Consider the following 11,977-nt stretch of genomic DNA (forward strand, 5'->3'; position numbering starts at 1 on the left):
CCAAATTCACAATGGTTTTCAAACATCCATAACTTCAATACAGAGGCAATCAAGTTTTCATAAGACTAATTTAATCCTTTATTGTATAAAGGACAAACAACTTCATATCCCTCTTACCCTCTTGGTTTGGAGTATCAGAACCTCACTGAAGGTATGCATACCACAGTTTATCATTTTAAGACAAGAAGAAAAGACCTTGCAACAAAGTGTCTTTCTGAGTCTGAAGTTATTAGGGACTGAAGGCAAAAAATAAATATCTTCAATAATCTATTCCAAGAAGATTGTAAACTAAGTGCCTACCCGAAGAATGAGAATATATAAAATATTTTTCCTTATGTATTATTTTATATATATGTTCCTGATGTATCTGAGAATTAAATAATTATTTCTCCAAGGTAAATTTCCTTTTTATTTGAAAGTAATAATATTTTTCCTAAAGCAAAACAAAACTAAACTCTGTGAGAGACAACAGAGCTCACGGGAGGGGGGGACATACCAAAACAAAATTTTATGATACTAAGATATTACATGCTAAATGTTATCACAGTTCATGTCTTGGATAGGGAGTGATAATAACCACTTAGTGTAGGTAAATGGAATACAAACAAATTACCATGAAATTAAAAAAATAAAATAAAATAAAAAAATATATATATATATAAAGGAAAAGAAGATATTCTGAAAACTTCATGCTGAGCAGTGCTGCACAGCCATCACTGCCTGGATACATGTTACAGTGCTCTTCCCCTTTTCCAAGAGTCGATGTGACATCACCAAGTGGCATCACCAAGTGGCATCAGCAGAGCCTGTATTTCTGAGGAACAAGACGTCACCGACGGAGAGTAGGGGGGTACTTGGAGTCCACCACCTACTTTGCTTTCAATGAAACCTTTTCCTTATCTAGGTTTACAGAAGGCAGACCCTATGATAGTATTGTAACATGAATAAAGAGGAGAAAGAGTATTATGTTTGATTTTAAGGCACGGTCAGATTTTTGTGCAGCAAAAATTTAGGAACGTGGGAAAAAAATTACAGTCTATAAAGCTTTTTTAAAAAGTTTACAATCCACATGCTGCAATTTAGCAGATTCAGATTGTGAAAATAGTGTTTTACATGAAAGAACAGTTGCTCTGTTTTTATTTTTGTAAATTGAAACTTCAACTCTTCCTTTCTGCTCTTTATTTTTAAAATAAATACCAATGTCTTGCACTGACCAAGATGTAGATGGCCAAAGTATTAGTGTTGATCTTCAAGGCCTCTGAAGTTAATTTGAGAAGATGCAGCTAGTCCCAAATATTTGATAATTTTTGATTGGAACTCACAAATAGAATTCTGAGGTTTTCAAACATTAAAAATATTTCCTCAATGTGCCAATTTGCCCTGAGAAAGGTCACTCCTTTCACATCAGAGTCAGAAGCAGAAGTGCCAGGATTCTTTCCTAAAAGTGTTTGAGATAGTGTGACAAATGGAAAAATAATAAATTATATATGGCACCTTTTCTAGATTACATACTTGATTCTATACTTACCACAGTGTCGTCGTTTAAGCTGAAACCAGGACACAGAGTCTGATGAAACAGCAAACATACTGATTCTCAGGACTGTGCCTGAACAGTGGGTACTTTTTTTTTTAACTTCTCACAAAAGACTGATAACTAATGTACCTAATCTGGTAAGGATATTAACTATCTAAATACATTTATTACCCCTTCAGCTTTTGCATTTCCTGTATTATACTTAAAGTTTATTGTTATCATTACTATGGTTTAACATTTAGAACAACAGCAAAGAGTGAAATGTTTCTTTTGCTGAACAGAAATTAAGTGGGAAATTCACAAAAGTAAAAAAAAAAATAAAGGATGGAAAGCTCCTTCTGTAAACCCTGGGTCCATTTCCCTTTTGAAAACATCATCAGTGATTGCCATTTGTTGCCATTCAGTTTCATGAAAGCAGATTATTGCACAAAATAAAGTTTGAAATGAATTTTAAATTAATTTTTCATCAGCCACAGGTCTGGCACAGAGCATTTGTCACCATAACAAACATGTACTAGAATTAGTCTTCATCCTGTAAAAGGCTTCTCCAGCAGCTTCCCACCAGAGCAGATCACGGAGAATTATCAGATTTATGATCTATTTATTGATAATCCTGAGGCATTTGGATGGATTGATTTGGATATGCTACTCCTTAAACATATTAGATAGATTACTTAAAAAATTTCAGAGCAGCTGACTGTGACCAGGTCGATATCTCACAGGAAGTTCCTGCTCACATAGGCCCATCACTTGCCAGGAGCATGTCTATCTTCTGATCTACAGCTGTCTTCTTGTGATAAACAAACCAGAGCACAAACAGAGGAAGTAAAAGCACCCTGATCTTGTCCTTTGAATTTTGACTATATTTCTAGCTTAATAATATGCTGCTTTGCATAAATACTTCAAAAGACCTCTATTATTCTACTGTTACCTTAATGGCAAAAGGAAAAGTGTTTTTAGAGATGAATCATTCTTTTATTACCACTTTTTGCTTTTAAAAATGCCAACTGCTGACAAAATGGACAGCCTTCTGCAGCGTGTTTTGAGCTGTGGAGCAGAGCAAAAGGAAGGACACTTGGTAATTTAAGAGTTTCTATATGATAGAATCTGGTGACAGAGCTTGAGGCTTACCACAGTAGATTCATGGCCTGGCACAGTTGTTCATTGTCCCTGCAAATTCCATCCCACCTTCTGAGGGAAGAAAGCTGCCCTCCCTGCAGATCTTATCCTACTGGTGATGATGGGCTGCTCCTATTTTAGCACCACTCAGGGGTCTTTATACTCAGAACTGTAGGAGGGCACCTTTATCGAGGAGATGTTGCCTATAGAGGGGCTGGATTTCAGCAGTGTTTCCTTCCATCCTACTATTTTTTCTTTAGAAGTCATGCCAACCATGGAAGAAGAAGGGCAACACTGCTGGAGATAGTTCCTCCAACTGTTTTTTTTTCTTATTTTAAATACAGAAATAGAACTACTTGGCCACTTGATCAGACACGTGCATGGAAGGGTCAATACACACAAGCCTCTTCTCAAGAAAACACCCAAACTGACAGTCTACAGGTGATTCTGGCTACATCTTGGTACTGAGAACCTGATGCTCATGATATGAACATCTCAACTCTAGTTTGATTCTGTGGTCTGAATCCCTGACTGGGGATCACCTCCCACACTAGTTTAATCTGAAATGAAACTGGTTCATGTGCTCCAAGACACGAAGTACAATCAAATATATGATTTTTTTCTGCAAGTGTGTTTCACACAGATCCATTTGAACTGGTTCTGAAGTTAATGAGACTTTGTATAAGCCTGAAGCCATATGAGTCAAGGACTTGAGAAGGGTGGCTGAATTATTGATTAGATGATACTAAAAGTGAAGGTAACAAGTATACTCAGAAAAGCTTATTCACTGAAAATATTTTCCCCAGAAAATTTAGACAGACTAACTCAATACAATAAAATAAAATAAAGAGTGATTGGCTGTTAAGTAAGCCTGAATATTTTCCAAAGTAATTCAAGATAGCAGTCCAAAGATAAATTTAGATATCTAGAGAGACAGAGATGGCAAGTACTTTTTTTTCTTTTGGTACTATGAATAGGAAAAAACCCAAACCAAACCAAACAAAAATGCTTTTCAGTAAAGAAAAAAAATCTTTTTCTAGTATGAGGAGTTCTCTTAACTAAATTATGCAACTACCAAAAGGTCTTTTCCACAGAATTAGATGGACCCTAAAGGCAAAAAAGAAGAAAAATGAAACTGAATTTGCTCATTATGAGATATTTAAAAGTTCCTCTACAATGTCTTCAAAGTTGACCTGAGAATGTTTCATTTCTTGTTATGCAGATGCAAAAACTTCTGAAGAACTACAAATTTAGAATCCACAATGCACAGCATTCAGTGGTAAAGGAATAATAGATCCAAACCAGGCATGGGGTGATTTTCAAGGAAGCCTGAGGTAATAAAATGTTCAAATTACTTTTAAATTCAATGGGAGTGAGACTTCTAACTCTTTAAGGCCTGTTGAAAATACAATCTCTAACTTCCAATATCCTGAAACCAAAGAAATTAAAATTTTGATAAACCTTCTGTGAATTACTAGCTATTGATTTTTTAATGGTTGATTAAACTTTCTTGCTAACTGCCTCCAGAATTTCACATTAGGAACATTAGCACTCATTTCTATTTTTCACAAATGTCAATTCTGTCTGACACTGTATGTTATTCAACATGAAAGATATCTGGAAAATAATCCTGCACAGCAGTAGGCTGCAGCATAGAAGTGATCCACTGAATGCTGCCAACAATGAACCAGGAAAAAATTAGTTCAACAAGTAAAAATATGAGCATTTTTTTAGAACGTATTTTATAAAGTAGAAGTTCTTAATTTTCAGAACAGAAAAAGAAATATTGGAGATTCAGATTTGCATCCCCGTCCTGTTCATGCACAGCAAGAGGCACTCGTGATTCCAGCCTACCAGCTTTTCCAGGAGTTGGTCTTTACCCATGGGCTACACCAAAAGGCATGGAAAGCTACGCTTCTGTTGCAATGAAATGCAAAAGCAAAATTAAACAACACAAAACTGATTTTTTTGAAACTAAATTCTTGGCTCTCAGTCAGCTCTAGGGGTCAGGACATGACCTGAAACCACGACCGGCTAAAGTCCAACACTTTGGAAATGAGTCCCTGCACTGACCTGCAGAACAAGTCCACTGCCAGTTCCTCTTCTGCCCAAGGCAGAAGCAGTCCATCCTTGACTTTTCCTTTATTACCAGGCCAGCAAAAGGCAATTTTATCTATACTTCTGAGAAGATTTTAGCCAGGTGTAAACAATTTTCACTATTCATAAAACCTGAAGACCCCAGTTTCTGGTTGGGAAGGTTTTGTGCTTATATGGGATTATGCAGGAAGAGTTTTGGTGTTCACAGATCTCACTGGGCAGTCTGTGTGGTTATTCAATTAGTACTTTTCAGAGTTGGGAACACCTAGAATGTATGAAGGTTGGGGATTTCTCTGTAAAAGCATTAGAGCTGGAAAAAGAGTAACTTGTGTTTGGTCTAATGGTGAACAAATCTGTAATAGCAAAGAAATTCTAGTATTTCAATGCATCAATATAGAACAGTACTACTTTTTTTGCATGCCAGGTCAATTTGATTCCTTTTTTAAATATTGAGAAATGAGGACACTGGAAAACTGTGCAACTTTCCATCAGTAAAACAGTAGGTATTAACTAAAGCCAAGATTCTCTTAATGTATGTGTGTCCTACCTACAGTTGCCTTCATTGCCTTGGCTTTCTGTGGACACCACACTGGTTTTGTCCTGCAAAAATCTCTCTTGCACATGAGACCTGAAACCCTCTTCAAACCAGGTACAAGTAGAAAAATGGAAAAGGTCTTAAGAGGCCACATACAATATATCCAATGAAATGCTCCAAGTTTATAGACCAAAGTAAACATTTTAGAATATTTGTAATCAGCATAGGGAGTCTTTCATTGCTTTGCAGAAATCTAGACCAAGAAAAAAATTGCGGTTCTTTTATTTTTTAATGACGCAGCACACTTAATTTGGGTGTAACGCCAAAAAGTTCCACAGTGCAGGAAACAGTTCTATAGAAACCTCTCAATGTCTTAGATAAAATTGAACCTGAATGCCTAAACCAATTTGAAAACAAATCAATTTAAAACTGATTTTGTCCACAACATGCAGTTTTTTCACAAACACCTTTTACTACAACAGAGCTACTGGTGACATCCTTAAACCCAGTACATTTATTCTGTTCCTGATGTTGCATACAAAACATGAACACCTTTCTGGTACTACTCAGACCACAGACAAAACAAATGCCTGAATCCTTCCTCTTTTGTTGGCTTATTCCCATTGTTAAACACAAAGTCCATCTCAAAGCTAGGCAAACACCTTGGAATTTCTCCCGCCCTGGCTTCTTGGCTTTTCATCAAAACCATCCTCTCTCTCACCTGCAATTTTTAAGGTCATACCAAGCCTCCACACACAAAATCTGTTCCCCTCTGGCCCAAATAGGCCAAGACCGGTTTGAAATCTCACCAAAGAAATGTGTATTCTCTTGCCTCTTGTACCCAGGTACTGCATATACGGGGTGGGAAGGAGGAGGGAGACAGAGCTGCAGAACGTGACTGGAGGCAGATGAGAGGCAGCCACCCAGCCAGGGGCACAGGGCACATCTCACTCAGCTTCTCCTGTCTTGCAAAAGACTCTTTTTCACTCTGTGCCCCAGAGGAGCAGCTTTCTAGACGGTTTCACACGTTCCTATTGCAACAAATGTCCGACCCCACCCCAGCACTCTAAAGAAATGCAGTAGGGAAATACTACTCTTCTACAGGAAGGTTGCTTTCCCATTACAAAAGGCAGCTACGCTGCCCATCACTAAGCAAAATTATTCAATGCAGCTTGGCTCCTTAAGCATTAATTGTAATGGAATAAACAGAATTATAGTCTGATTTTATCAGCTTTTCAATCTAGCAATTGTCACTTTTATAAATATACATATATATACACACACATACATGTGTGCTTTATTTATGTCTCCCTTGTCACTAGTTTTAAATGTTGCCACACTCCATCACATACATGCTGTGTATATATAGCTATTACTACTGTTTTATCCTTTCAAGTTAATGATAAGCCTGACAAAAAAATTCATTCTATACCAGCATACACGTGTTGCACAGGGATGGGATTGGTACATCTTTTCAGGAACATGTGAAAAGCCAAAACCTCTCAGAGCCCAACATATATTGACTTGATTAAACTTCTACCACCTTCCACTCGTATCAAGATAAGGAACATAGTAAAGCAAAGCACAGTGGCAAGATGTCTGGCTCTACTGACTATCAAAATCTGAACTTGCAATAGTAAGAGATGTAAGGGACAGAAGGTTGAAAAATAGGAGGTTTTATCTCCCATAAAAGTGTGTGAATAATTAGCCATCTCAGTTCCAGTCCCCATCTCTGAATTTGCACAGGAAACAATCTTGAAAAACGTATTAAAAAAAATTTAAGTAAATAAATTATATTGTTTGATAAGGCAAGGAACCTGGGTTTTTTTTTTTACTCAGTGTCCATTAATACCTAAAAAGATAGCATGTTGTTTCTTTCACAGTACTTAAAAAAACACAACACATAAACCCAGACAGCAAATGACTTCACACTCTCTTATCCTTCCAGTAGTTACAATGTGGCCCTGAACATTAATGTGAACCAATATGAAATTTCCTGTTACACTTTTTATTGCTTTTGCATGCAGCCTGAAAAATCACCCTAACCTTATTAGTATTGCATTACTCACACCCTCTTTTTTTGCACTGGCATAAGGAGAGCACAAACATAAAGAAAACAATTGAATATTTTAGAGAATCTGAAACAATAAAATCTTTTTCATCCCTACTCACCCTTTTGTAATTACGCTTCTATGAGTTCTTATGAAAATAAATCCCAACTCAATTACAGTGCATCTGAAAAAACACAAATACTTTTCTCCAAGTTTAAGTTTTAAAAGGAAGCACAGAACCAGGTTGTTCTTTCATTTATCCTGATACATTTAGAAGTTGCTGCAAAATGTGCTTGCTGTTTTCTCATTAACTTTTATATCATCTTAAAATCACTTGGGAATACAGTAATAATGATAATAATAATGATAATAATAATAACAATAATAATGATAATAATAATAACAATAATAATGATAACAACAACAAAATAACCCAAGATAACAAGCTTAGTTCCTTTTCAGGAGCTGTAGTACTGTGTAGTTCATTCCTTCAGCATTTTATTTCTTTGTTCTAAGGATTTTCTGTCCTTGCAATGACGAAAAAAATAATAACCTGTCCTAGAATTTACAAAATCTTATAACTATTACGAAATCTTATAGAATTATTCAACAGCCACAAAGTGCTACAAAGGGAACATATTTCCTGTTACATGACAAAGAATGTAAAGTAATTTCCATTAATATTATACAGAACGTTTTTGGATCTAGTCCTACTAAATCCTTGTTGAAAAGTCCTGTGGGACTGAAGAAGTCATTCAGGATATTAATAATATTTAATTTTACAATTACAAAGACATTTCATTTGACCTGAAAGTTCAACATTAAGTTTCCTGGATTGAAAAATATAGGGTTTCTTATTGAAGTACATTTTTTCCAATAAATAAAAATAGTACATATATTTAAATATTGACTAAAGAAAAAAACACAACATTTATTCTTCATATTTAGTTGATTTTATATTTTAACAATAAATAGACTAAAAGATACTGTCTTTTTAATGGGTTTATATCATTTTCATAGAGGGAAGTCACTGAGGAAAGCCTTGAGTTATTATTTTAGTTTCTTCTGCCAACAGAACCCTTGCTTGTATAGGACTTATTTTAAACAGATGTTTTATTCAGATGTTTTTAAAAATTCAAAAAGAGGACTTGAGGAATTTTAGAGACACTATTACTGTTATTAGAACACTTCTTTGCATACAATACCTCCCATTGAAAGATAATATAAAACTAATTGAAATAGTTTCATAAGCCATTTCACACACATCTCCCAGATTTTATGAGAACTCTGTGGCGCTTGAAAACACTTCAGAATCATACACCTCTCTCAAAAAATAATGAAATTTTAGGGATTGTAAACAGTGATAATTTTTAATCTTAAGGATTCAATTAATCTTGATAAAGCATATTAGTGCATAAATTAGTTTATGTATAACTAAATATATTCAAAATGCAAATGGTTCATAACCTCGGCACCAGACAGGCTTTAATAGCAGCATCCAATAAATTCCTAGGACTGTATCTACATCAATGCCTCAGTACCTGAGCCTTAACTTTACTTCCCTGTCTCAGTGGGACTACTCCAGGAGTGAAGTTACTCCCTGTGTTAGCATCTGTTAAATGAGATCCATAATTACAGCTGGCAGTTGGAAAACTGAAGCAAAAATGAATTAGCATTTCAAATATTTCAGTATATATACTATTCCCATGTCACCAATTACAGTCCCATCTGTACAAAACTGTACCAAAAATACTCGTATTTTAATATCCTTCCCTTTCATCTCTAAATAGTTTACTTGCAGTGAAATAAATTTGAAAAGCTGCTTTTTCACCACCAACCACCCTACAGAATGGTCAGCCTTGCTATCACTAGCAGCACTACGTTACCATTGTACAAACTACTACCTAATTGTCGAAAAAACTTATTTCAGTAGTGGCACAGTTTTCACCATTTTTGAGTTGCTGATTAACATCATGAATTCTTTTATATATAGATAAAAGAAATATTATAGATATGCTATCAGGTAGAAGTAAGCAGAAAGGTAAGTTATCTTAAAACAGGAACTTTATCTATGAACTTGGGCACATGTGCTTTCCCTCCCCTTCTTCTTTTCAGTCTACTGCTTCTGTAGTATTGATAATTCACTACAGGATTTATAACGCTCAAAACAATAAAATCCTCAAGTAATGCATGTTCTATTAGAAAAGAAAGTTGGATCAGCCCCAGTATCTTTTTTTTTTTTTTTTTAAGAAGAAATCTTAAGGGCAAAAGCAGTCCAAAAGTGTGTGGTGTTTACTATTATACTATTATAGAGAATATTTGTCTACAGAATATACTGTGTTTCTGAAGAATAAATCTCTCTTTACTAGAGTACTTAGGTCTTGCCAAAAAGCTTGGAAAAAATGATAGTAGTTCTATCCAAGGTAGCCTAGATAATCACTTTATTCAATGAAATGGAAAACCCCATACTACTATATACTCTGTTATATTTATATTTATATTTTAGTTTCCAGACACACACTCTAGTATTATCAGAAATTAAAAAAAGCCTTAGTCTAACAGAGAAATTTTGCAGGTTATCATAGAACAAATGTTACCTCCGGGAAAGTAAAGAAAAAACTCTGAACTGAGAAAGCCAAGAAAAAATAAAAAAGGATATTTTCACCTGTTTTAAGAAAATCGTGAGACCATCTGATTTACTGCTTCCCTATGCAGCCTTAAGGACTCAGTAATGCAAGAAAAATAGAATGCAAGCTCTATAATCTGAATTAAAATAGATATATGAAAACAAACAATTATCTTTATCTAAAAACTCTTCTGTTAAATTAGAGCTAAAATAATTGGTTTTCATTAAAACTGATACCTTTCAGGTCTGTAGAAAGGAAAATCATTTACAAACACACCCAGGAACTGTTCTTCTGAAGCTGCCAGTTTCGTGAAATTTCAGAGAAGAATTTTGAGAAAAATATTGCTGTCATGAATAAAGAACGAACAATATTTCAATCTATCTCCCATTAAAAAGTTTCATTTTACATTATTAATTTAAAATATAATGGTGTATATGAAATAGAAAGGTGTTAATTGCGTAAGTGCTTGCTCCCAGGAGTCCCACCAGTTTGAATATATTTTTCCAGATAAATAGGACTATCTACAAGTATAATCATTTTAAGAAATAGATATTTTTTCCATCCTCCACTCTCTCCCCCCCCGCAAATATTTATGAAATATATTAAAACAGCTGACTAGGTACAACACTTCTGTTATAACACAGCAAGTTTACTCGCTGCACTTAAAAGCCTGCATTGTTGTAAAGCTCTACTGTAAATTTCCACAGGAAAATATTTTAAAGTATTCCTCAAATCCTGTGAACTATTAAAAAAACCCCAATACTGATCCCAGACACTGCTACAAATTATGTTGTTCAGTGCCAGAAATCTGTGCAATAACATCAGCTTACAATGCTTATTATAAGGCTGAACATTTGCCATGTGAGTAATCACAACTAGTCTCTTCACCAGTTTGAAAAAGTGGGGGGTTATATTATAAAATCTTAAAGTTTTATACAAGATTTTGTAGGTAAATGATGACCCAGCTTTGGGGATGAATACTTATAAAAATAAGTGCTTGTACATTTCAAACACCAACTCTATTCATACTGTATTAAGGACAAACATCTGTGAAATCACTGGATAATCAGTATTCATCTGAAATACTGTGTTTGCATGTATGATTTAGTTAAGGAGAACAGGCAAATATGCTGTAAGGACTTTCATGGATTCTGTTTCCTCCCTTTCCTTTACAGCTTAAAATGTGAAGTTGTCAGAAATGTAGCTCATCAACAAGAGCATTAAAAAAAAAAAAAAAAAGAGCATACAACAATAACCCAAATAGGCAAAGCAGTAAAATTTAATAGGTTATTCACTCAATGGCACTTTTAAAGTGTTGTTGAATATATTTTGTTAAAAGAATACTTTCAACAACATGGTATTCCTTTAACAGAGACAATCGCTGCATTAGAAGCGACACAAAGTGAAGACAGACAAGATGACCATTTCTGTCCACACAGAATAAATAAAAAAACAAACAAAACCAAGTCTCCAGACCATTATCACGTGGAACAGAAAGGACCTTCTTGAAACGCAAAGTCAACAGAGGGACAAGCAGGTGTTTGCATTCTCTGCAATTTAACTCATGGGCTTCATTGTGTGCTTCACAGAAAGAAAAACAGTTTCATTTGTAGATCTCGCAGGGAAACAAAGAATTTCAACAAGGAGTCCCGATAAACATCTTACGCTGTTAAACATCTTCACCGGGAGAGCGAGAAAAATCTCCCCCGCTGCAAGCAGCCGTGGACATCTTTTGTTCCCTGATAAATATTTGCCTTTGTCTTTTGTGATAAGGTCTGCTGCCTTCGCCTAGCGCACAAAAAGGGCCCGCTTGTTTCTGTACAGAAAACATTTAATTAAGATCATTTCCGATTTTCAAGCCCTCCTCTCCCCCCGTGCGCTGAGGAAAAAAGAAGAGCGAAAGGGAAAGAAAACCCGACCCCCGCTGGCGGAGCGGAGGGGCCGGGGAGCCCGGCCGGGACCCGCAGGGGGATGCCGGGCCAGGCAGGGAAGGGCCGGGAGAGGCCGGGAAGGG

The sequence above is a fragment of the Empidonax traillii genome, unplaced genomic scaffold (assembly GCF_003031625.1).
Source record: "Empidonax traillii isolate 1590-97213 ecotype Southwest subspecies unplaced genomic scaffold, ASM303162v1 scaffold176:size2985712, whole genome shotgun sequence".
NCBI classification, from domain to species: Eukaryota; Metazoa; Chordata; class Aves; order Passeriformes; family Tyrannidae; genus Empidonax; species Empidonax traillii.